This window comes from Pelodiscus sinensis, chromosome 1 (assembly GCF_052426305.1).
Source record: "Pelodiscus sinensis isolate ZL-2025 chromosome 1, ASM5242630v1, whole genome shotgun sequence".
NCBI classification, from domain to species: Eukaryota; Metazoa; Chordata; order Testudines; family Trionychidae; genus Pelodiscus; species Pelodiscus sinensis.
In genome coordinates this window covers 77885593-77911887 of record NC_143052.1, presented here as the reverse complement: position 1 = coordinate 77911887, position 26295 = coordinate 77885593, and the positions used below count along the sequence as shown (strand labels likewise).

Sequence of the window (26295 nt, the reverse complement as noted above, 5' to 3'; positions counted from 1 at the left end):
AACAAGTCTTTGAACTTTCTCACCCATTACCAAGACAGTTTCCCCAATTATCACCTGTAATACCATTAACTCACAAACATCCCACTCTCCCTACCTTTAATATCAGCAATTCACAGACACTTACCTTCCTTCCTCCGCCTTCCCACCCCCCCGCATCCCCCTTCTGTTCTGCAATGTGATTTGTCCTTTTCATATTTGTTCATTTTTTTTAAATTGTATCCTTTGGTATATATGGTTGTGACTACTTTCTTCCACTATTTGATCTGAGGAAGTGGGTCTGGCCCACGAAAGCTCATCATCTAATAAACCATCTTGTTAGTCTTTAAAGTGCTACATTGTCCTGCATTTCACATCAGGAAGGGAACTGCTATATTAATTTTCATAGTAAAAACCATACCAAGAACATTTAAAATGAGCCGAACTGTTTTTTGTATTTAAAATCAGGGTATATGGCATGATTTTTCCCTGTCAGATTTGTTTTTAAGGACAGTTCCCTATAAAGTTAAACTTCGTAGTATAAGACATCTGCTTGCTGGAGATTTTTTCTTTAGTCAGTTTGCTGTCATGTAAAGTGAAAGTATGTATAAAAAAGACTATAATTATTATTATTTATTTTTTTACTCCTTTAGCCTTACTCTCTCAAATGGTGAGGATTCAATTTCCCACAACAAATTTCCTCAGGATTAGTATGTGGTGTGTGTACCATAATTAAGTTTACTCGCAGCCCATAGATGTATTTATAATTTGCATAGTTTTCCAGACAGGGCTCAGTTCATGATAACCAATATAGATAATATGTGAATTCAAATTCTCTGAAATCCATAATGTATAGATTTCTTTCATTGACTCCTTTTAAAAATAGAGTGAGAGTTCCTATGTCATGAAAAACGAAATTAAAGTGTAGCTGATTTATATTTATGGTGGAGGAGCAAGCAAGAGACATAGCCTCCTCTCTGGCACACACATATACCTTGGCTTCTCCTGACGAGAGCTGGTTGTCATGACTTGGCAGCCTTCCATCATAACAGCGTGGTAGCCAGGTCAAATTTGAGGGCCATTATGACCGGGTGCACAGGGACAAAATGCCCTCAAATTTGTCATAGTCAGACACATAATCTGGGCCTCTACTTAGCAAAATACTGGTCATATCTCTGATCTATCTATGGTTTTCACTCTGGTCATTCCTGGATTATGAATGCCTATAGGGACGGGGAACCTTTTTGGGCCGGGAGTTGCACACAACTGAGAAGGAAACAAAAAAAAAAGCCAAAACTAAAAAACCCCAAACTCTCACTGAAGTCTCCCCCAACTGAGAAAGACACTCCCTACATTCACCTTGCACAGAGCCAGGGGGATCCATGTGCTCCAGCCTTGCAATGGAGTGGTGGAGGGGCTGTAGGTGCCATATCCAGGCAAGCCAGAGGCCACATCCAGCCCCCTGAACCTAGATTCTCCACTCCTGGCATAAAATCTTTATACAACCCTCTGTCTCAGCTATCCTATAGCCCCTTGGCTAGGGAGCTTACCTGAGAGGTAAAGATCCCAGTTTAAATCCCTTAAGGTGACTTAAACCTGGGGTTTCTGGTAAGCAAGGTAAGTGACCTGCCCTCTGGGCAAAATGTTATGAGGAAATCAGTCTTGACTTTGTCCTAGTTTTTTTGAAAAACAATATAGGTGTCTAATGTAAAGAGAATTTGCAGCTGCAAATGCCAAGCCCAGGGAGGTACCTCCCTGCAGCCTGGACTTGGGTGCCTTTCTCTGGAAGAGTAAGATTTTTCACACACCTCTTGCTTTAGCATCATCCATCAACTAGTTTATGTGAAACAAGGCCTGGTATTCTGATATTTCTGAATCGCATTCTGAGGCTCCTCTCTTTCCCCATTCATTGTTTAGGGAACTTTAAGGTGCCAAACTCAGACTTTGTGAATACCATTGATTTTTCTAGTCATATCAAAGTTAGGTATGGAGACTTTCAGTGCCATCAGCCTGAGTTCCTGTGTGCTTATGGGTTCTTTGGACACCTTCAGCTATACCTCTTCATAACTTCTCATAAATCAGAGATAAGAGAAATTATTGCAAGATGTCCTTTCTGAGTAGCAAATTCTGCAGAGATACATTTTAGAATGTCTGCTATATGTAAAACACACCACAAAAACACTATTTGAAAAGATGGATGGAAATACAAATAGTTTTGATGTGTGATGTATCTGTATGCTTTATAATGCATCATTCTTCATTCTTATCCCTCAGCTTGCGGGGGGGAGGGGGGGAGAAAGAAGATTCATCTTTTTTCTGTATGCTTTGTCCTGTCACTTCTTAACATCTTAGCAGGAGATTTCCTCCTTGATAACATCTTATTCTCAGGGTAATCTTGAACTTATATTAAATGTGACTTGAACAAATAACAACATATGAGTTTTTCAGTGTGATATACAGTACAAAACCCACTCACAACTATTTCATAGCTCTGCTGACATTTGTGCTTCTGGAACAAAATATAAGGTTTGGACATGCTGGGTTGTGCTATGAATTGTACAGTGTTGCTGAATGATGCTTGGTAATATGGTTTACTACTTCCCTCTTCTTAATATGCTATGTCTTTAGTTAACCATTTATTTGTATTTCAGAAGTGCTCTGAAGTTCCAAATAGAGTCATAATGAATTTATGGAATTGGTACAACTTGTTTGTTTTTTATTTCTATTAGCCTTCTAATCAGGATCATTTGAATACACATGTATAAAAGGAAACAAATATGCAGCTAAAACACTGACAGCTGGAAGGTTGAAGGCTCTTTCAACTGTTGGTGGAGTGCGGGGTGGGGAGAAGGCAGACCTGAGGGTTTCTGGCTGTTGCACACTGCAGACAGCTGGGTACCCCTGTTGTGTAGCCTCAGGGTATGTCTAGACTGCAGAGTTTTTTTCAGAAAAGCAGCAATTTTTCCAAAAAAAGCTTCACTTACATCCACACTGCTATCACGTTCTTTCAGAAAAAAATCGAAAGAACAGAGGGGTTTTTCCAACATTGGTAAACCTCTTTCTACGAGGAAGAAGCCCTTTTCTGAAAGAGGTCTTTTGGAAAAAGGCTTGTGTGGATGGAGAAGAGGGAGTTCTTTCGAAAGAAGAGGAAAGAGGAAAAAGCACAGGTGCCCTGGTGGCCACTCCTTCCATAGTAATCACAGCTTAAATGTGAGATACCATCCACACTGAATGGACGCTATCTTTTGAAAAAGCAGATCACCTTTTCGATGTGCTTTGGCAGTGTGGACACTCTCTTTTGGGAGAATTTTTTCCAGAAAATCTCTTCTGGAAAAGCTTCTTCTGAAAGAAGCCTGCAGTCTAGACGTAGCCCCAGTCTCCTCTCTGCATTCTTGGGCACCCAATGGGCCTGGGACAGTGATGGTAAGAGGGTGCTGCTCATGCAGCCCCTCCCTCTCCTCTTTGTGCCGTCCCTGGTCCTGTCATTATTTGAATGCAGAGACCGGGGGTATCCTTGATCATGTGGTGCACAAAGATGCACTGTCACCCTATGGATAGACACCCTAACCGATGGGTGCTCCATGCTTCAGGCTATTTCCCTAGGCATGGGCTCCAGCTACGGAACAACTGGAGCCCCTTGCCACTCCCTCCAGTTCTCCCTGCCCCTCCCCCTCTCACCAGTACCTTTGGTGGGGACCCTCTGTCCTCTTACTCCATTCCCCTTTCCACTCACCATCACCCTTGTGGAAATCTTCCATGCCTCTTGCCTCAGTCCTCCTCCCTTCCCAGTACATGGGCAGAGGAACAGTAGTCATGGGAGAGAGGAAGTGAGCATCAATGCTAGCTGCTTTGTGCATGATCAGTTTTCCTATATAGGTACAGGAGGAGGATGCAGAGGTTAGCAGTGAAGGTGTGAAGTGATTGGGGTGCAGATGGGAGAGCAGGGCTATCTGCATGTGTATTGCCTGTCACCAGTCCCCTCTCTGTTTCCCCACTGGCCCAAGCCGGGTATCAGTGTCACTCTCCCTACAAAAATGAGCTGGTAGCAGTTGTGTGGCAGTAGGTGGAGGAGCTGAACTGGGCCAGGAGGGACAGGAGTGTGTCCATGAGTCAGGTTTGCTCACCTGGCCTCAGTCTCTGTATGCCCAGGCTGTGAGGAACCAGCTCCAGCCAGAAGCCAAAGGGCTCTGCTAGACGGAGGTCAAGCAGACATTTTCTTCCTGTAATCTTCCCATCCCTCTTCAGACTCAATGTAAATGGGGCTTCTGTTATTTTTTATGACAACACTCTTAATTTCTTTGGAGACAGGTTGTGACATTCCCTCCTGCATGAGAGCATTCTGTTTTTTCCCTTTGTTTGAGTCATAGGCTGTAAAGCGTAATATTCATGTATTCATAATTTCTTATGGTATGTTAATACTTACGCTTCACAATTATACTAATTATCAGTGTGCCATAGAATTTTATAAAAGACCTTGCTCACTACAATTTTATAATACAGTAATATTGTATAAAATAATTTGATTCAAAGGCTTAGCATTTGACATTCAGTCCTCCTTTTTATTGTGCTTTGCAATGTATTCTTTGGAAAGTAAAATCCAGACCAAACTTCTCTCTCCTGCTGGGATTAGACACCATGCTGTCTTCCCCACCACGTATTTGCTTAATAGCTTTATTTACATACTATGTAAAAATGGACCTTCATTATCTTTGTCTGAAGACATGAATGGTCAGAGGAACAAATGCAAATTCCTTTGTCTGAGGAAGACCTGTTTACCAATTCTCCCTGACAAGCATGATGATATAACTTTGGCTATATATCCAGTATATATCAATAATGCTTAATATATACAATGTGCATACATCATTCAAGAATAACTCACTGATCAGTTGTAATTTTCCTCCAGTAAAACCTCACAAGCTGTACTTTGTAAAAAGGTTATTACAATAGTGTGCAGGGTGTGAAGGCAGGGTGCTTACAGTCACAGTGGCTGCTTACATGCAGTTTGTAAAGCAGATTTGTGTGGAGTGCACTCAGGCTGGAAACAAATGTTAAGGAGTGCACAGAAGGTGATGATTAGATGAAGAGTATTTGCCACATTGGCAGGTGTGTAGGCAGTGCCAATGAGATTTTAGCATACCGAACGTGCACTTTGTGACAGTTCGACAGGTATTAAGTTTGTAATGGAATTCCCCTTTTTCCAGGGTCACTCTTTTCATGTGCATGTTTTCATGAGCCAAGATAGAAGCAGGCATTCATCTTCTCTCAAAATAATAGTGGGCACAGACATAGTTTACAGAGCACTATCTTTCTAAGGAATCAAATCCCTTCTTCCCCCTCCACTTATAATCCCAATTTCCTCAAGATGCTTTTATTATGAATCTTTCAAGTGTTCCGTATGTTGTTATTCATGACTCTGCCTCTGTGAGTTACTAAACCTTGAAGAATGAATGAATAGTAACCAGTTTGGGTTCACATATTCACTTACCCCCTTTGGTTGGTAAAGTATTGGGAAGCGGATGCCAGTGATGGCCTCTATGCTGTTTAGAAACCTTACCCTCTGAAATCCAGATGTTTCTGAAACTTTTCTCCTGGCACTTACTTATTGGTAGCTTGGTGTTAATTGCATTACAAAAATGCATGCCCCCAATAGTGGATTTTGAATCCCTGAAGTGGTTTGCAGCAGATGATAGCTGTCTGTTGCCAGCTTCCACAGGAACATAGCCACTGGTTCCGTAGCAGTATGATTTGCTTGAATTGAGTGTGCTCATGCTGAAGGTTTTGTGCAAGTTTCTCCAATAGCTTCAAGAAGGTCTGTTTCCCCATTCAAAAGTTTTGAAGCCATTGCTGGTCATTCCAGGTTTCCAAAATCATGTAATTCTACAACACTGTGCTGGTTCTCCTGCACCAGAAACAATGGTCAGGCTTCAGGACATGTTTTAGCATTGAAAAACCGTCAGAGGGGTAGCTGAGTTAATTGTAACAAGACAAACTTAAAAAACAACAAATAATCTAACATCACCTTAAAGACTAACAAAACATGTAGATGGTATCATGAGCTTTTGTGGGCATAACCCATTTCTTCAGATGACAGGAGTGTTAGAAATCCAGACCGAAGAATAAATAAGGGACGAAAACTCATGATACCATCTACATGTTTTGTTAGTCGTTAAGGTGCTACTAAACTATTTGTTGTTTTTTAGCATTACAGGCATTCACCATATCTGTTCCATGGGAGCCAAATGAATTGTCATTAGCCCCCAAGCACAACCATATCTGTGTGAGAAATTCCTGTTCAAATTCCATCTACTAACGTATCAGTCAAATTTTCTGTTTCACATTTGTCCGGTAATAAGGATCAGGAACCAAACTAGATAGTATAGGAATGGAATAGACCTTGAGAAGTCATCTGTTCCAGTCTTCCGCTTTCATGTCAGGACTCAGTATTATCTAGACCAATCCTGACAGGTATCTGTCTAATCTGCTCTTTAAAATCTCCAATGATGGAGATACCGCAACATCCCTAGGTGATTTATTCCAGTGGTTAGCCACCCTGACAATTAGGAAGTTTTTCCTAATGTCCAACCAAATCACTATTGCTGCAGTTTAAATCCATTGATTCTTGTCCTATAATCAGAGATTAAGAAAACAACCTTTTATGCATTTAAAAACGGGTATAATATCTCCCATCAATCTTCTCTTCTCCAAACTAAACAACAGCATTTTTTTCAATTTTTCCGCATTTTCTAGATCTTTAATAATTTTTGCTCTCCTGGAGACATTGTCCAATATTTCCATATCTTTTCTGAAATGTGACATCCAGAATTGACACATTACTACAGTTGAGGCCTAATCACTGTGCAGTAGGGCAGGAAAATTACTTCTTGTATTGTACTTACCATCCAAAAACGGATTGTTTTTTGCAACGTTAGTGTTCATTTCTATTTAACCTGTGATCCACTATGACCACCCAGATCCCTTTCTTCTGTACTCCTCCCTAGGCAATCATATCCCCTTTTGTATTCGTGCAGCTCATTGTTCCTGCCTAAGTGGAATATTTTTTGCATTTGTCCTTATTTAATTTCATCCTATTTACTTCAGATGGTTTCTCCAGTTTGTCTAGATCATTTTGATTTTTAATGATATTCTTCAACCACTTGTAAATGCAACCTATCCCAACTCAGTGTTGTCTACAAACATGATATATTTGCTCTCTATCATCTTATCTAAATCACTGATGAAGATATTAAACAAAACCAGACCTAGAACTGATCCTTGTGGGACCCTACTCAATATGTCCTTCCAACTTGACTGTGGTCTTTGGGAATGGTATTCCAACCACTTGTGCACTTATCTGGGTTGTATTTCCCTATTTGTTTCAGAGAAGGTCATTTCAGACAGTATCTAAAGCCTTACTAAAGTCAAGATATAATACATCTTCCACTTCCTATCTACAAGGTTTGTTACCATGTCAAAAAAAAAGCTATTAGTTTGTTATGACATATTTTACTTGATTACTTTCTATGTGCTTTCAAACCGATTTCTTAATTATTTGCTCCATTATCTTTCTAATTATTTTAGTTATACTGACTGGTCTGTAATTCTCCAGGTTGTCCTTAATTTTCTTTTTATAGATGGACACTATATTTGCCCTTTTCTAGTCCTCTAGAATCTCTCTTGTCTTCTATGACCTTTCAAAGATAATTGCTAATTGTTCAGGCATCTCCTCATTCCACTCCTTAAGTATTCTAAGATGTATTTCATCAGGCCATGGTGACATGGACTGAAAGTAAAAAATCCATTACACTAGACATACTACAATAACTTGTCAATTGTGAAAGTAATTTTGAACTTGTTCTTTACCTGTTTAGTCTCTGATCCTACTTCATTTTCTCTGGCATTCATAATGTTAGATGTACACTTGCTAGCAACCATTTTGAAACAGGAGTCATTCAGCACTTCTGTGATTTCCACATGTTACAGTCTGTTACTGGTTTTCCTTCACTCATTGAAGGCTGTCCTTATCTTTGGTTTTCCTCTTGCTTCTATTGTAAATGTAGTATGTGTTCTTGTTACCACTTTATGTCTCTAGCTAATTTAGTCTCAATTTGTGCCTTGGTCTTTATAATTTTGTCTCTACATTTTTATGTTTTTATATCAGAGGGGTAGCCGTGTTAGTCTGAATCTGCAAAAGCATCTGATGAAGTGGGTCTTTGCCCACGAAAGCTTATGCTCCTACACTTCAGTTAGTCTATAGGTGCCACAGGACTCCTCGTCGCTTATGTTTTTATAATCATTCATTGTAATTTGACCTAGATTTCACTTTTTGTACGTCTCTTTCTTTGAGTTTCAGAACATTGAAGATATCCTATTTAGGCCAGGGTGGTCTTTTGCTAAGCTTATCTTTCCTGTGCCATGTGATAGTTTGCACTTAGTGAAATCTTTTTGAAAAACTGCTAACTCTCTTGTTCTGGTTTTACCCTTCAACTTGATTCCTATGGGATCTCACCTACCAGCTCACTGAATTTTCTGAAGTCTGCCTTCTGGAAATCCATTATCTTTATTGTGAACCTTTCCCTCCTACCATTCCTTAGAATCATGCACTTTGCCCTTTCATGACCGCTTTCATGAATTACTCTATCTTCCACTATCAAATGCACAGCTAGTTGCTCCCTATTTGTCAAAATCAACTCTAGAACACTCTCCTCTAATAGCTTTCTCAGCCTTCTCAAATTCCATTGCTCTGAGTCTTCCACCCACTTTGTCAGTGGGCAGAAACTGCCATTAGCAGATATGTGAAGGCACTGGACAGTATGGGTTGAACCTCTCTAGTCCAACACCCTCAGGACCTGACCAGCCAACAGGAGAGTTTGCTGGACCATCGGAGGTCAATATTGTCTAGCAACTTTACCAACGCATCCATGCTTTTTGACCTCTTAGAAAGCAGTTAGGGCTAAATTAGAACTAAATAGGAGCACAGAACAATGAAAGCCAGGACCATTCACTGTAAACAAACTTATGGGACTGTGGGAAACTTAGCCACACCTCTGATAAATGGGCATCCAGCTAATTAAAATCATGCTGGACCATGGATGTTGCTGGATAAGAGATTGCTGGACTAGAGATGTTCAGCTTGTACTAGCACATGTCAAAGAGTTCTTAGCAAGTGTCCCTGTGATCCACATAATCCTGGGTCACAGCATCTGAAATAGTCATATTAATATGGAACAACAGTGGCAATTTGGATGAAGGTATATGCCTGCAAAAGCATTACAGCTGTGTCCAGCACAGCATACTGTGGACATCTGTGAGGGTATGGAGAATATACGTAAGCAGTACATGGTGACATAACCAAGTATGTGCACCAGTGTACACATAGCCTTCTTGCTCTTATAGATTGCACATATTTATAGGTTCAGGGCTGAGGTCTTACTTTGTTTGGTGCTAAGGATCCAAGACTCTGTGTTAAGTCACTTGGAGGTGTGAGTGCTGATACCTCAGAAAATCAGGACATTAGAAACTAGAGGTGGAATTTTCAAAAGTGTCTAAGTGCCTGCCAAAATAATCATCCTATATCAGAGGAACTAGAAGATTAATCTTACCAGTGTCGTGCATAGTGATACATCTTAAAGGTTGGCTATTTGCACAATGAACATTGACATTATTACTTATAAGTTATGACACTTTCTATCAAACTTTGGCATTAACCTAAATTTTGAAGAATTCAATTGCAATTTTATTTCCAATCACAAAGACACTGCAATCAGAGTCTGTGACCATCTGTCACAAAGTTTGTTTTTTTTTTAAACCAGACTTGGAGTATATGGCAAAATGCCCATCAGACGTTTTCTTGGACTGGCATCTCTTAAGGTTAAAAAGTGCAAAATGTCCTGATTTCCATCTGTCACTTCAATTTTTGTCAGCTAGGAGAAAAACACTGCCAACCTTTATAGTAAAGCATTTTAAAAGGAAGATAACTGAAGATAACTATTGGCATAATGATGATCATTAAGACTGAGAGCAGGAACACGGAATGAAAAAATAACCTGGATCAAACAGGTATCATTAGGAAATACATTGCTGGTTAACATAGCCTAAATGTAGGCAATTTTTGATCAGGCACAGATATAACAAGAGCTACACTATCATTTGTTAACTAAAAAGTTTTTCTTTCAGATAGAAATGTATAGACTGATAGTGTGCGTTTTGACCTGTAGCATGAAAGAGAGCAATAGTAAAAATTAATTTCACGCCAGTAAATGCTCTTAAAACTAGACTTCGCTGCAGTCACATTAGCTTAGATAATAGGAGAATTTTTCTTCATTGAAAATGCTCCCTGTCGCTTAAGAAGAACTCACTGAGGCAGCCTGCCATCTAGCTTTTTCACAGCAAAACAGGCTTGCAGACTGCAGATGAGAGACTCAGGAGCAGAGACAATTTTAACTTAGCCAGCCCTAATTTATCTCAAGCTTTTTCAATTCATCTTCACTGCTCTGTGCTCACTGGAACACCAGATTGTCATCCCTTGGGAACAGAATGCAACCAGGGATTCTAGAGAGCTGTCACATCACAAGAAATATTTAAATTGTGCTGATTTTCTTCTGGAGTACTGAGCAGAGGGAATGAAACTCTCCATCAAGTCATAGCTTTGCGGGCAATAGATCAGAGGATATTGCCAGTTTTCTAATGGATTATTGTTATCGGGCAGGTTCTTCCTGAAGGTATGCAGTTGCTCTCAATCCATTACCCATGCTGTTTATCAGGTAATGATATAATGAACTAGTGATCCAAAGATATTAGAAAAAATGTTAACTAAGTAATCTGTAGCAATGGAATGATAGCACTTTATTGCAGCATGTTTACAGGTAAAATACTCTGATCCACTTACTCTAGTACCTACTGCTAAGTGCTCTATCAGCTGGGGGTTAGGGGAGACCCTCACTGTGCCGCAGATCACATTATCATAAGTTTGTATTAATGGCCTGGGGGGGAGTTGCTTTTGTAAAACAATGAATAGTGAAGGGCAAAATCATACTTCTGAATCACAGTCAACCATTTACATCCCTGGGAACTGACAATATTGTATTTTGCAGAAGAGAATGTTTTTACAAGGATGGAGAGGGCGGAGAGGAGAACTTTCCTTGAAGTAGCATAATTTATTATTGGAGTTTGACATATCTTTTTTGGCCATGACATTACATGCTCTTATATGAGGGATTACGATATTTAATTCTGAAAAAGCTTTAGTGTGAAATGTGTGATAGAAGCATGTTGCTGCATTTGTATTCCAGACTTGAGGAGCATCTTGATAAAACATCAGGATTACAGAACACAAACAGGAATATTAAAAATAAAATAAATCTATAGAGAAGAATTTCTTAGCTTTAAAATTTAGTGTTTTCTAAACATGAATTGCAGCAAGCTCTCCTAAGCTCAAAAGATGACCTGCATATATGTTAATGTGCTTTTTGATGAAGTGTGAGCCAAAATAAAAAGATCTCACTAAATTGCAGAGCAGTCAAAAAATTTCAAACTGTTCCAAGCGCGGGAGTAATGGAGCAATGGAAATTAAAATGCCACATTCAAGCTAACCTCATGATATTGCTCCTGAGGTGACACTCTCTGCTTCAGCATGTGTATCAGCTCTGAGACTTTGGCGTCTGCAGAAATAGGGGCAATACATGGACTAGCCCTCCAGAGATCTTTATGGTTAACCTGTTCACTGCTGGTCCCTTCACTTGCTGCACTGCCATTCAAATGTCATGTTAGGCCATACTTCGGGTGTTTGGCAGCACAGTGGACAACTTCAGCTATATGCATGCTTACAAGTGACAGAGTCTAGTCTTGTTGTTTAAAGCAGTACTAGAAGGGACTGGGACATGTCAGTGATGGGTGAATGGAATAGACATAGTATGGGATGTTCAGCACTCCAAGTGTTAAAAACAAATGAGACTGACATGAGAGGTGGAAATATTAACTCAAAAGCATTTCCACTTTAAATCCCTTGAGATAGTAATAGAGAAGAGATCAAGGGAGATCATGAACTCTGCTTCCCTATACAGTACTTTTTCTCTTGAGTCTCAGGCCAGGTCTACTCTAGGGGGCAATGATGAACTAAGGTACGTAACTCCAGCTATGTGAATAGTGTAGCTGGAGTCTACCTTAGATCAAGTTACTGCAGTGTCTCCTCTGTGGGGGATCGACAAGAGAAACTCTCCCATCAACTTTCTTTACTCTTCTCCATCCAGTGGAGTACCAAAGTTGATGGGAGTGCGGTAAATCAGTGGTTGATTTAGTAGGTCTTTATTAGACCTGCTAAATTGACCTCTGGGAGATCGATCCCCACAGCACTAATCTCTTGATAAGTGTAGACAAGGCCTCTGACTGAAAGAAAAAAATGTCCTGCCAAAATGAATTCTAAAAGATGATTTACTTTCCTATTGACAAGGCAGAGAGGCTTTAAATTCAGTGACACTCCGCCTGATGCTCGTGAGCCACAAGCAGCTCTTTAATGCATCTCCTGAGATTATTTTCAGCACTTGAGATTAAAACACTGGGGCTGTGTCTGCATTGGCACCCCTTTCTGGAAAAGGGATGCTAATGAGACCAGTCAGAATTGCAAATTCCGCGGGGGATTTAAATATCCCTCGCGGCATTTGCATTCACATGGCTGCCGCTTTTTTCCAGCTCGGGGTTTTGCCGGAGAATAGAGCCAGTCTAGACGCGATTTTCCGGAAAATAAGCCCTTTTCCGGAAGATCCCTTATTCCTGCTTTCAAGTGTGCCAGGCTAGTTTTCCCCAATCTCTCAAACTTCTTCCTTAAATTTACAGAGGATTCTTAAATTGCCATCGCTCTTGGGAGTTTCAGAGTTTTAAAATGCCATGGCTTATGAATATCAGAGGATCAGGTGTGAGAGTATGCATTTTAATATTATAAACTTCTCTTAAGAAAAGCCGAGGACATGTTCAAAATAGGATCTTATTTTTTCCACCTTGGGGTACATTTGTGTGTTTGCTTCCAACAGTTAAAGTCACATAATGCAAGTTTATTAAATGTAATCACCTACAACATTTGGCCTGGGCAAAGATCTAACCATATAATGATGTTCCTGAATTTTACATTCTTTAAAGTAAGAAGTTAGAGAAGAGATTAAAGTGGCAATGGAACGTTAAATGGTCAGAATTCATTGAAGGCTATTACATTAGCACTATGACTTCACTTTCACATAATTTTTCTTTCTTCTGCCTACCTAGCTATTTAGCAATGACCTTGCCTCTCCTCACCTTTCAGAGAAAAAATGTGCATTCAGCTATCATCTATGCATCTGGAACTTTCTGTCACTTTATGGAACAGTGAGGTTATTTCACAAAACCCGACTTTCTGAAAGAGCTAAGCACTTACCTATAGAAATGCAGGGTAGGTTACCCTTTAACAAGCCCAAGTTGGATTCTTTAATACCTAGTCAGGGTTTCAAATCTTAGTCACAGAAGATATACCTGATTGGATGGCATATTTAACTGAAATTTGAAGGAAGGATAAAAGCTGACTTAAGGTGCAATAAAATTATATAAGCATATGGGTAGCTTTGTATTTCAGATAGAAAAAATAAACAAAACCATTTTTATCTATTTTCTGTTTTAATATATAGCTCATAATATGCATTCAACAGGGAGTAGCAATTAAGAGTCAAGAGCAATTAAGAGGAAGAAGTCAGACTGCTTCATGTAAAATATAGCATATTACCATACAAATTCTTCTTGACCATGCACTACATTAAATGATATTCTTATGAAGTCATAGAATTTAAATTCCATTGTAGTTAAGAAAGATTGAGCATCCTGATTACTGCTAGGTGGGATGTCAGATAACATGCTAGCCAAGACCATTGGCCTTTCCATTTAATATATCTGGAGGCAGAGTCTAGGTATTGCATGATTGGAGCATATTACTTAGAACAAGGGCTGGTGGGAGATATAAATGACAGCCTGAGATTAGGGAGATCAAGATTCATAAGGAATACATAAGATGCTCTAAACAGACACTCTCCTTAGCACCCAGACAGAAGGCCTAGATAGTGCAAGTCCACAGGGACCAGGAGCCAAGTAAGAGGGCTCAAGTGTAAAGTGCAACTCAGTCAGAAGAAAGCCTCAGCACAGACAAGACTAATCCCCTACAGCAAGAGTTATGAGCAAACTAGAAAAGCTGGGTGAGACTTCCTGCATTTGCTCTTAGCAGCATAACAGCAGCCAGAGGGATCCCCACCTGTGCTGTAGGTAAGAACTTGCTGTAGATTTTGAATATAATACACTAAAAACCTTGTTGTATCTGATATTTTAGCCCTCATGTTGCCTTGCTGCTTAATTCTTTAAACGAAATTTGAGCTTAATGATGGTGTTAAAATGAATTATTCAGGCAGGCACCAGACTAGCATTCAGTCGCACATTTGATCTGATCACAAATCCTCCTCTTGTTCCATTCCTGGGACTTAGCTAAGCAGAGTGTTCTAGTGAGACTGACTTTATGTTGTGGAGAAACATCTGCTATAGACTGTGGGCTGTATTCACAAAGAGATGTGGGCATGGTGATGCTGAACAGCACCACATTTAACTTGTAGGCACCTAAACAATCCCTGGGATTCACAAAGGTTAGTGTGGCATCTCAGCTCTGTACAATGTATGGGCAGAAATGCACCTTGGAATGGGAGTCACAGAAGCCAGCACACTAAACTTCTTTGTTTCGTTCTTCACCGAGAAGTCTGGAGGTGTGCCTAACGTAGTGAATACAAGCAGAGAGAGGGTAAGTTTAGAAGATAGGATACACAAAGAACAAGTTAAAAATCACTTAGGAAAGTTAGATGTCAGCAAGTCACCAGGTCCTGATGAAATGCATCCCAGGATACTCAAGGAGCTGATAGAAGAGGTATCTGTGCCTTTAGCTATGATTTTTGAAAAATCATGGCAGACAGGGGAGATTCCAGAAGACTGGAAAAGGGGAAATATTGTGCCCATCTATAAAAAGGGGAATAAGAACAACCCAGGAAACTACAGACCGGTCAGTTTAACATCTGTCCCAGGGAAGATAATGGAGCAGATAATTAAGGAAATCATATGCAAACACTTGGAAGGTAATAAAGTGATAGGGAATAGCCAGCATGGGTTTGTGAAGAACAAGTCATGCAAACTAATCTGATAGCTTTCTTTGATAGGATAACGAGCCTTGTGGATAAGGGAGAAGCAGTGGATGTCATATACCTAGATTTTAGTAAGGCATTTGATACGGTCTCGCATGATATTCTTATTGATAAACTAGGCAAATATAACTTAGATAGGGCCACGATAAGGTGGGTGCATAATTGGCTGGATAACCGTAGTCAGAGAGTTGTTGTTAACGGTGCTAAATCCTGCTGGAAAGGGATAACAAGTGGAGTTCCGCAAGGGTCTGTTTTGGGACCTGTACTGTTCAATATCTTCATCAATGATGTAGATATTGGGATAGAGAGTACACTTATTAAGTTTGCAGATGATACCAAACTTGGTGGGGTTGCAACTTCTTTGGAGGATAGAGACATAATTCAAAATGACCTTAGCAAGTTAGAGAAATGGTCAGAGGTAAACAGGATGAAGTTTAATAAAGAGAAATGCAAAGTGCTCCACTTAGGAAGGAACAATCAGTTCCATACATACAAGATGGGAAGCTACTGTCTAGGAAGGAGCATGGTGGAAAGGGATCTAGGGGTCATAGTGGACCACAAGTTGAATATGAGTCAACAGTATGATGCTGCTGCAAAAAAAGCAAATATGATTCTAGGTTGTATCAACAGGTGTGTCTAGTTCTGGGCGCCACATTTCAAGAAAGATGTGGAGAAATTGGAAAGGGTACAGAGAAGAGCGACAAGAATGATTAAAGGTCTAGAGAACATGACCTATGAAGCCAGGCTTCATGAACTGGGCTTGTTTAGCTTGGATAAAAGAAGATTAAGGGGGGACATGATAGCGGTTTTCAAATACCTAAAAGGGTGTCACAAGGAAGAAGGAGAAAATTTGTTCCTCTTGGTTTCTGAGGACAGGACAAGGAGTAATGGGCTTAAAGTGCAGCAAGGGAGGTTTAGATTGGACATTAGGAAAAAATTCCTGTCAGGGTGGTCAAATATTGGAATAAATTGCCAAGGGAGGTGGTGGAATCTCCCTCTCTGGAGATATTTAAGAACAGGTTAGATAGACATCTGTCAGGGATGGTGTAGACGGAGCTTGGTCCTGCCTTGAGGGCGGGGGGCTGGACTCGATGACCTCTCGAGGTCCCTTCCAGTCCTATGATTCTATGATTCTATGTTTAAATTGCGAAACTGAAATATCATGTATGCTGGTATCTGGCTGTATTGATTTTCATAAGGTCGATATAAAATTTATTAGAATATTTACTTCATTATAAATGTAGGGATTTTTACTTTTAATGCTGAGTGGGAAGAAACTAGATTTTGAAGTCTTAGAATTTCCCTTGGGATGAAGATTCATTCTCTTCAGCCTGTTTTAATATTTGATTCATAAAACTTGATAAAAATAGGGTTCTGCAAGTGTTTGGCTTCAGACTAGCTTAAGAACTTTTTATTGTTTGTTCTATTCTTCCTCATACTACCATGGAACTTTTCTCCAAAATATGAACAAACAAATCTATTCTCTGCTAATTCTTCTTCACCCATCCCTTCTGAATTGTTATGGTGGTAAAATTTAAGAGATTGCTTTAAGAGATCAATGCTTGTTTCTGCTCTTCCTTTCTCAGCTTCTTACAGTTACATAAGCTAGACTGAAAAGACCTAAGGTCATCCAACGCCTCTTCTTGTCAATACAGTTCCCTGCAGCATTTATTTATTTATTTAAGTTAGTCAGTTAGTTAGTGTCTCTACAATTAGAGATCTGTCTGTTCTGGAAGCCCTTAAGCTGCTTCTCCTTTCAATCTCTGAGGCTATGTCTAGACTAAAATTCTGCCGCGTCCAGGGAACGCGTTTGCTCTTCCAACATGTTTTGCGGAAGAGCAGATGTGCTCTTTTGGAAGTCCTATCTTCCTAATTTCATAAGGAAGAAGGGCTCTTCCAAAAGAGGAGGTTCTTCTGCAATTTGGCCCAATGTAGATGGGTCAAATCTTGGAAAAGCCTCTTCTGAAAAAACTATCGGAAAAAGGTACGAAAATTGCAGAGTGTAATTTGCATACCTTTTTCCGATACAAAGCGGCAGTCTAGACATATTATTCCAAAAGAAACAGTGATCTTCTTGTTCTTAATGTCAAAAAGGGCTGAAGTCATTTTTTGATTACCCCAGCAGAAGTCAAAAGTAATTTTCTTGTGGCCTGGGGCATACTCCTGTGTAAAAAAGGGTGGAATCAGACTCTGTATATTTTAAGCATTTCGGTTGGCTGCTAACCTTGGATCAACTTGAAATTATTTACAGTAAAGTTGTAATAATGTTAAAGGCACAGAAATGTAGACATTTACTTGGAATTAATTTTTTTTTCCCTAAACTCCTGATGAAGAAAAAACAAACTTTGTAAACAGTTAATAAGTTCTTAAGCTTTGAAGAATTTTTTTTTTAGTTTTAGTTTTAGGTTTTTGTTTTATTTTTAACTAGAGCATTAAACTCTAGCTAATGGTTTGCGGCTGAGATTTTAAAGACTTTTCATGTTGATGTAAATCACCCAAATATACAATAATTATTTCCAGAATACTCAAACTTTATAATTTATGGTAGTGTAATTATGGATGAGTTTTTAAAGAAAGCTGTTCTTGCCCTTGTCGCTTTTTTAAAAATATAACGTTTGCAGTGTTGTTGTATTCCTTTTGGCTTTTGGGAGACAAGATGCGTGAGGTAATATCTGTGGTTGGACCAACTTCTGTTGGTGAAAGAGACAAGCTTTTGACCTACAAACAGTTATTCCACCTTGTGGCTCCTAGTAAATATGGAGTAGTTCTAAATCGAATCTCTAGTGAGCTACAGTTTATGTTGTAAATATATTTAATATAATATGTCATCTATATATCTGTAGTCAAGAGAGGCCACCAAATAGTTTCCTAGTTCATAAACGGCCTTGGGCAATGCATAAATCTGCACATGAATCCATGAACTTTCACTGTTATTGAGATGTATAATGCACTCTCCTATCAGGGAGGTTTAAATGTTGGGAGTGATCTATGTCAAATCAATATAGTTATACTTTTTCTTACTATAGATGAAGCCAACAGCACTGCCTTTAGTGGTGGTTGCCCACCACTTCTCACTATAAGACTCTATGGTCACCTTACTATTACTTACATTTTCACTGTTTAAGCTGAAATTTGTGCATGCTGTGTGGCTACATTGAGCTGATTTTTTTTTTAAGTTCTACTGGAATTGGTCAGCTATAAAGTGATATTGCAAAAACTTTCAAATTCTGCATCAGAACAAAACTGAGTCCTTTTGATTTTTTTGCACCTCCCCTCTCAAAAATTGTACGAGTACCACTCTAAGTTCAAAGACTTGAACCAGCATCTTCTCTATTCTAGGGGATTACCCTAGCCATCAAGTTATTCTAGGGTGAAATGTAGCTGTTTTCACGCTCTTGTGCTTTCCCCAGAGAGTTTTTCTGGACTTAACAAACCTTCCTGACTAACTCCTCATTGAAACCAACAACAACACAAAACAAAATAAAAAAATCCGTTTTGACAAATTGACATTTGCCCACAAAAAATATTTCTCGAACATCTGACGAGTTCTACCACAGAGAGATTAGAGAGGTGCTACAGGACTACTCTTTGGTTTTTCACAGAGAGACTGTGTATGTTCCATCATGAGGCTATAGGAGCTGAGCAGGACCTACTTTGAAATTGCTTCTCCTGGCTGCCGGTATGGCACCAAGGAATGTATCTGAGAAGTGTCTCTAATTATATCACCACATAATACATTTTTCAAAGGACCCGTGCCTCATTCACTGCACAGGATGGGCTGTGCTGAGGGGGATGAATCAGTGTTGTATAGTATTATTACTGTTGCCTGTAGGACCACTGCTTCTTTCATTGTAGTAAATGAGCTGGGGGCTGCAGAAAGAGAGAAGATTTTTTTGTGATTATAGCAGCTTAATGTCATCCTGGAGAAATGGATTTTATCCCTGCCTCTGACCCATATTTCCTAGGGCATGCTGGGCAACTAACTTAACTTAGTATGTTCACAATTAGCCACTAATTCTGTGCTCCAAATTTTCTGAGTGGCCAGATTGGGATACCCAGGAATGCATTTGCTGAGCACTGGTGACTCCAACTGAAGTCAATTAGAGCTGTGCTTTCAAAATATAAAAAAAAACGTAAAATACTAAGTACTCTGGAAAATCAGGGCCAAAGTGTCTGAAGTTCATCATTTTTGTCAATGTTGTCTTTAATCTCTGCATGCCTCAGTTTTCCAGCTGTAAAATGGGGATAATATCACTTAAGCTCTGGGTTGTGATGTTGAATTGGTTGATGTTTGTGAAGCATTCAGGTACATTAGAGAGAGCACCATAGAAACACCTACCATGGAATTAATCACTTATATTCTTCAGAGGGTTTGGATGATGTGCAGAAAATCAGGCCAAGGCCAAACATTGAATGTTGAGGATAAAGCAAGATATTGAATAACTGCTTGCTAAATAATACCCTGTCCTTCTGAGACAGGGGTCCTGTGGAAAAATGGGTTATGCTTATGGAAATACAGATTTATTGTAATGCATTGGCACAGGGGAGTCAAATTAAGGTTGCAAAGTAATCTTTAATATTTCTTAATGTTGGATTACTTTGCTACCTTCACATTCTTTTAAGTTATTTTTGTAATCTACATACAAACTTTCCAAGAGGCCTTCAATGTGTGAGAGGGTATGTCTACACTACAGAGATATTTTTGAAAAACGGCATTTTTTCTGGAAAAACTTCAAATACGTCCACACTGAAATTGTGTTATTTAAAAAAAAAAACCCGAAAGAACTGAGGAGTTTTTCCGACATTGTTAAACCTCTTTCTATGAGGAAGAAGCCTTTTTCTGAAAGAGCTGTTTCAGAAAAAGGAATGTGTGGATGGGGAAGAGAGAGTTTTTTCGAAAGAAGAGGAAAAAGGAAAAAGCACAGTTGCCCTGGTGGCCATTCCTCTCATAGTAATCACAGCTTACATCTAAGATTCAGTGTGGATACTATGGCTGTGTCTAGACTGCATCCTTTTTCCGTAAAAGGGATGCAAATTAGACACATTGCAATTGCAAATGAAGCAGGGATTTAAATCCCCCCGCTTCATTTGCATAAACATGGCTGCCGCTTTTTTGCATCTCGGAGCTTTGCCGGAAAAAAGCGCCAGTCTAGACGCGGATCTTTTGGAAAATAAAGCCTTTTCCGAAAGATCCCTTATTCCTTTATTTTAAGAGGAATAAGGGATCTTTCGGAAAAGGCTTTATTTTCCGAAAGATCCGTGTCTAGACTGGCGCTTTTTTCCGGCAAAGCTCTGAGCCGGAAAAAAGCGGCAGCCATTTTTATGCAAATGAAGCAGGGGGGATTTAAATCCCCGCTTCATTTGCAATTGCGATGTGTCTAATTTGCATCCCTTTTACGGAAAAGGGAGGCTGTGTCTAGACTGCATATCTGTCGAAAAAGCAAATCGCTTTTTTGATGTGCTTTCGCGGTGTGGATGCTTTCCATCAGAAGAAGTTTTTTTGGAAGATCTCTTCCGGAAAAACTTTTTTTGAAAGAATCCTGCAGTATAGACATAGCCTCGGTGTGAAGTGAGAGAACAGCTACAAGCAAAGTTGAGGACTCTCATTGTTCAGAATACCATTAGGTTGAATTATCATTGTGTTGGTCTATTATCATCTGATTATTAAAATCTAAGCCTCTTTAAACTTTTTTCCCAGATGATTTTATGAATTACAACTGTGTGGCATCACAGGATTTTATATATAGGAGGAGAATTGTATACCCATATACAAACATTTTTTTCTATTGCTTATTGGCCCTCGCAAAAAAAACCCTCTTGTGTTTATTTCCATCCATTCTTTTTTACGCTGTTCTGTTATAATACATTTTAGAGGCCTTGCATTGCTCTTCTGCTGCCACAGTTTGGAGCACTGGGGCTCAAAGGGACTACTCACATAATTAAAATTAAGCAAACATGTAAGTCTTTGTAGGATTGAGGCCCTAGGCTTATTTTATATCTTCTATCAGCCTTGACCCTCTGCCTCTGCAGGGACCATATTTTTTTCCTGCTTGGTCTTGGTCCATGAGTAGAGTTCCTAGATGCTAAAGTAATACAAATAATAAGTAATATCTGTAGTTTCTCTGCTTAAGTCTGTAGGGTTTACATCTGTGTGCTTACATTTAAATCTGCCTTTGGGCTGATATAATCTCTATGTATTGTCTTCCTTTGCCTCCGACATCTGCCTTGTGTATTAAGACCTCCAGTTACAGAGCCAATAGCAGTGTACAGGTTTTATTTGCCCTACAAGATCTACAATGTATGATAAATATTTTTGAGTGCCACGTTACCTCTCTGTATATAGGTACTAGTGCACTCTTATAACAGTCTTTACCTATTTCCTAATAAATAACTCCAAAAATTATTGAATAAGCGACTAGAGGAAACACAATCTTCAAATTACTCGTGTTCCATCATGAGATGTTTAGCTTATAAAGTTTGGAATAGGAACAAAACTAAGCAAGACTGTTGTAGACTTTTTTTTTACTTCAATTTAACAGATGACCCATTAGCTGGCATGAAGCAATGGGCACTTTTAATGAGAAACAAAGATTGGAAATACTGAATTTAAAAAAAAATCTGTTTTTCTTGCAAAAGTCCCACATAAGTAGGAAATCATTTGACTGTGTATTAGACCTCAGGTCACTGAGAATGAATTGCTTCAGATTTTATAAAATTAAAACAAAAATGGAGTGGGACTTCCCATAAGTCTTCTAGCTGTTTTATTAGCCTAAATTATTCTGATTCTAGCAGAAATTGAATCTGAACATGACCAAGAGCTAATTTGAAAACACTTCAAGTGCACATAAAAGATGCATAAAATGGAGTACTTGTACTGTATCACTGACAAACTGAGTGTCTTTTCCATTAAATGGAACATGTGGCCATGACATTTGTGTCACCACTTTAGGGAGTGTGTGTGTGTATATATATATATATATATATATATATATATATATATATAACAAGCTTCTATGAGATCACAAATTACAATCGCAGAATTATTGAAGTGCCATGAGAATATTGATTTGTCACTAACTAGAATGAGGAAATAGCTGTGAATAAAATTTTGAAGTCCCAAAGACATATCTATATCTATATCTAAAAGCAGTATCAGTGCTATGAGTAACATTTTTCATCCAACTTGCCTACAGAGCCAAAAAGACTGTGGCATCTGGTCAGAAGACAAGCATAGTTATCAGTATAGGATATCAGAAAATTAGAAAGATAGGTATGATCAAGTTTGATTTAGATATTAAGTTGGTAAAAATTGAACCTTCAGACTCCTTTTACACCACCATCAACACCCAGTAATGGTAGTGATCCTTTATCCAGTTTGACAATTCACTTGGAAGCAAATGTTATGAAAGCTGCAAGCAGAGAGGAAAATAAGCGGATGCACCCTAGTGTTCAGCTCTGGCAAAAGGTGGCTGAGCTGAGGCAAAAGCCAGCAGGGAGTTATTTAAAGAGCTGGCAAGGACCCAATTTGTAATAGACTAGTACCTGTAAGAAATTTTAAATTACCTTCACCACTGGCTGGAAGCATCCAAGGTACACCACTATGCAACTCAAGGCAGTGTGTTTCACTATTCCTGTCAATGAGATTCAGCAAAGGAAATTTAGGTTGGACATTAGGAAAAGCTTCCTGACTGTCAGGGTGTTTAAACACTGGAATAAGTTACCTATGGAGGTTGTGGAATCTCTATCTCTCGAGATAATTAAGAGCAGTTTAGATAGACATCTATCAGGGCAGGGATTGGACTTGTTAACCTCTTGAGGACCCTTCCAGTTCCAGTGTTCTATGATTCTCTGATTTTTCTACTTTTCACCGGGTAGTGGACATTTCCTCGTCCAAGCTGCTTTAGCTACCACTTGATTAGAAAAAGAAAGATTATATAAAAACTTCCTCCTAGCTAACTATGGATGATGACATTAGACAACAGATAAGCTGAAGGATGTATTAAGCTCCCAATAGACAATTTGTGATAAAGAGGCTGAAATGTCCTAGGAGAGATAAGATTACACTAGAACTATATGTCAGGGAACCCTGTGTTGTAGAATATCTGATAACAAAATAAGCTTACTAAATTAAAGTCAACCATTCTAACAAATGAAAAAATGCAATGAGTATCTAACTTCTTAAACAGCAAGCCTGTTGCATTTACTCATACTGTTTATCATCATTTTATATACAGACACAAACTTTGGACAGGAATACCACTTGTCAGTGAAAGACATAAGGAAAATTCACTATTGCCTGAGATATGCAGAATAGCATATAGAAAAAGCAGTGCTGATGAAACTATATGTTTCTCCCCCCCATGGATACTAAATGGGGTAGCAACAATCCTTCAAGAAAAAAAGAAAACATTAATGTAAAATTATTTTTCACCTAAGGGTGGCAAATTGACCTGATATTTGAATGACTATTTAATTTTCTTCACTTCAGGCTGCCCAAGTTTCCTTCTCTTATGTTGGAATTCTTTTTCTTTCCCAAAGTGACTTAAGCATAAGTGTTTCCCTTACTATCCATTTATTTCAGTAAGTCCCTTTTCTAAACCCCAGTTAAACTAGAGTCAGAGAGCATAATTCTCTTTACTCTGGACTCCTAATTATGCTTCAATTGGAGTATAGTGTCCAGTTCTGGGCACCACATTTCAAAAAAGATGTGGAGAAATTGGAGAAGGTCCAGAGAAGAGCAACAAGAATGATTAAAGGTCTAAAAAACATGACCTATGAAGGAAGACTGAAAGAATTGTGCTTGTTTTGTTTGGAAAGGAGAAGACTGAAAGGGGATATGATAGCAGTTTTCAGGTATCTAAAAGGGTGTCACAAGGAGGAGGGAGGAAAATTGTTCTCCTTGTCCTCCGAGGATAGGACAAAAAGCAATGGGTTTAAATTGCAGCAAGGGAGGTTTAGCTTGGCCATTAGGGAAAAATTCCTAACTGTCAGGGTGGTTAAACACTGGAATAAATTGCTTAGGGAGGTTGTGAAATCTTCATCTCTGGAGATATTTAAGAGCAGGTTAGATAGATATCTGTCAGGGATGGTCTAGATAGTACTGGGTCCTGCCATGAGGGCAGGAGATTGGCCTCAATGACCTCTCAAGTTCCCTTCCTGTTCTATGAATCTGTGATTTATAATCACCATAGCAAATATATATACCTGGGCAGATGATGAAAATATATAGTATTCTACAATAAGAAAGCAGAATACACCATTGTGGAGGAGGAAACCTGCATGTCATTGTGCTGTAACGTGCTGGCTTTTGTTTCATCAAGTCTGGCACTAAATGCTGGTGTCTACAGTGAGCAGCAGCAGTGGTGTTTCAAAGGTCAAATAACTCTAACATAAAACCATGCCAGTCAAAGTAACAATATCTATCAGACCATATTTTATATATATATATATAACCAGAAAGGACATTGTGACATTGTGATCATCTAGTCAAACCTGCTACAGAACATGACACATCCAGTTGTTTCTGCTTCAAACCCATAGCTTTTGTTTGATCTTTTAACATATTTTTGAAAGATTTCCAGGAATTAATTTACTATATTGCAGTAAGGTATTTCATTAATGACTTATCCTCACTTAAAAATGAGTGCCTTATTTGTAGCCTGTATTTACCTAGCTTCAGTATTCAGTCATTGGATCTTTGTATGCATAAACAAGGGCAATATCAAGTACTGGTACAGATGTCTATACTTCCATTATCAACATTAGTTAGATCATTATTGGAATATTGTGTCTAGTTATGGTGTCTATACTCCAAAAAGGTCACTGAAAAATTGAAGAGGATTCAGAGAAGATACAAAAGAATGAACCAAGGTCTGGAAAGCATGCCGTATTAAAGAGAGACTTAAGAAGCTCCATCTATTTAATTTATATAAAGGAAGGTTAAGAGGGGATTTGACCACATTGTGCAAGTACCTATAGTCAAGAGATGTCTCATGATAGATATATCTTTCATCTAGCAGAAAAAGTCATGCCAAGATCCAATGACTGAACATTGAAGCTAGGTAAATTAGCCTTATTAGTTGCATTAGCCCTATCAGTTTACAGCATCACACTGGGAATTCATGTTCTACCCGTTAACTTCCATTATCCTTAAGCGATATGAGATTTGAGGGCTCCAGGTACATGTTATTTGTTCCTAAATGTGTGGTCTGGAGTTTGGCTACATTAACTTGTGTTGCTCCAATGAGCTCAACTTAGTAAATGATCTAAATTTTGTTTCTATAATTGACCTGGCCAGTCATTGTTCAGCATGCCACCAGTTATTTCCTCTGCAAATGTTACCAGCAATTCTTTTACATTTTCTTCTTGATTACAGAAAGATATTGCGGCAAGAATAGACCCCTTTGCAACCTGACTGGAAATTCAGTTTTCCATTTCCACTTTCTGAGATCAGATAATGATAATTCCCCCCCCCCATTTAATTTTAATCCCCTTAGTGTGGACTACATTAACTTTGTATATTGTTAATTTTTATCAGAATGCCATGCAGAACAGCTTTGCAGAATGCCTAATGGAAGTCAAGTATGTCATGACAACATAATTACTTTTTTGATCAAACATATATGATCGCATCAAAACTCTATATCAAATTTCTTTAGAAATAGCTATTGTCCATAAAACAATGTTGATGGCTGTGAATTTTGCTACCATGATTTCATTATTTACTGACTGTACTCTTTCTATTAAACTGCATGCAATGGGTGTTGGGTTAATTAGTTTATAAGGACCTGGGTCTCTCTGAGACAAATCTGATTAACAGACATATCTTTTGAGAGTATTGTTTCATCTTGGTAGAATATTCACTGCATGTTTGTGAGTCAGTTATTGTATGTTAGCTGGTTGGGCAGGGAAGTGTGTGTAGGACCCTTACTGAGGTATATCCAGGATCTAAAATAAGGGTTGGATAATTACTGAAGATCCTGGAACTTGTAAATAACCCCAGATAAGCAATAGTCACTGAGATGAATTATGTGTATTGGTTCTGACAGTGTTCAGAAGGTTCAGGGCACAAAGAAAAAAAATAGTACAAGGGACTAACTTGAACTGAGTAACTTCCCCCCGCCCAAGT

At 38.9% G+C, this 26295-nt stretch overlaps 1 long non-coding RNA gene across 1 annotated transcript in view; it reads right to left on the bottom strand.

Annotated features, from left to right (window-relative positions):
• Nucleotides 1-335: 335 nt before the first annotated feature.
• Nucleotides 336-26295, bottom strand: part of LOC142829994 (uncharacterized) — a 76657-nt gene continuing 50697 nt past the window's right edge. The window contains exon 3 of the long non-coding RNA XR_012904997.2: nucleotides 336-5878. This is a non-coding gene — a long non-coding RNA (uncharacterized LOC142829994). The remainder of the gene's footprint in view (nucleotides 5879-26295) is intronic.